This window comes from Mandrillus leucophaeus, unplaced genomic scaffold, assembly GCF_000951045.1.
Source record: "Mandrillus leucophaeus isolate KB7577 unplaced genomic scaffold, Mleu.le_1.0 Scaffold282, whole genome shotgun sequence".
In the NCBI taxonomy this organism is placed as follows: Eukaryota; Metazoa; Chordata; class Mammalia; order Primates; family Cercopithecidae; genus Mandrillus; species Mandrillus leucophaeus.
Window position 1 is genome coordinate 1,051,220 of NW_012102943.1, and position 679 is coordinate 1,051,898.

The 679-nt window shown below is 43.2% G+C and overlaps 1 protein-coding gene across 2 annotated transcripts in view; it reads left to right on the top strand.

Annotated features, from left to right (window-relative positions):
* Positions 1–679, top strand: part of ANXA6 (annexin A6) — a 74,572-nt gene that overhangs the window by 49,843 nt on the left and 24,050 nt on the right. The window lies entirely within an intron of this gene.

A 679-nucleotide genomic window follows, 5' to 3' on the forward strand; every position in this document is an offset into this window, starting at 1 on the left:
CACCCAGGCTGGAGTGCAGTGGTGCAATCTCAGCTCACTGCAACCTCTGCCTCCTGGGTTCAAGCAATTCTCCTGCCTCAGCCTCCCAATTAGCTGGAATTACAGGCGCCCACCACCATGCCCAGCTAATTTTTTTGTACTTTTAGTAGAGACGGGGTTTTACCATATTGGCCAGGCTGGTCTCGAACTCCTGACTTCAAGTGATCCACCCGCCTAAGCCTCCCAAAGTGCTAGGATTACAGGTGTGAGCCACCGTGCTCGGACCAGACTTTTAAAAATATAACAGCTTTCTTGAAATAGAATTAATCTACCATACTATTGACCAGCTTTATTGAAATAGAGTTCACCTACCATACTATTGACCAGCTTTATTGAAATAGAATTCACCTACCATACTATTGACCAGCTTTATTGAAATAGAATTCACCTACCATACTATTGACCCATTTAAAGTGTGCAATTCAGTGGTTTTTAGTATCTTCACAGACTTAATGCAACCATCACCACAATCAATTTTAGAACATTTCATCACCCCCAAAAGAAACTCCATACACATTAGCTGTCACTCCTTATGTCCTCCTAACCCCCCAGCCCTAAGCAACCGCTAATCTACTTTCTGTGTCTCCAGATGTGCCTCTTCCAAACATCTCATGTAAATACAGTGATATAATACGTGCCT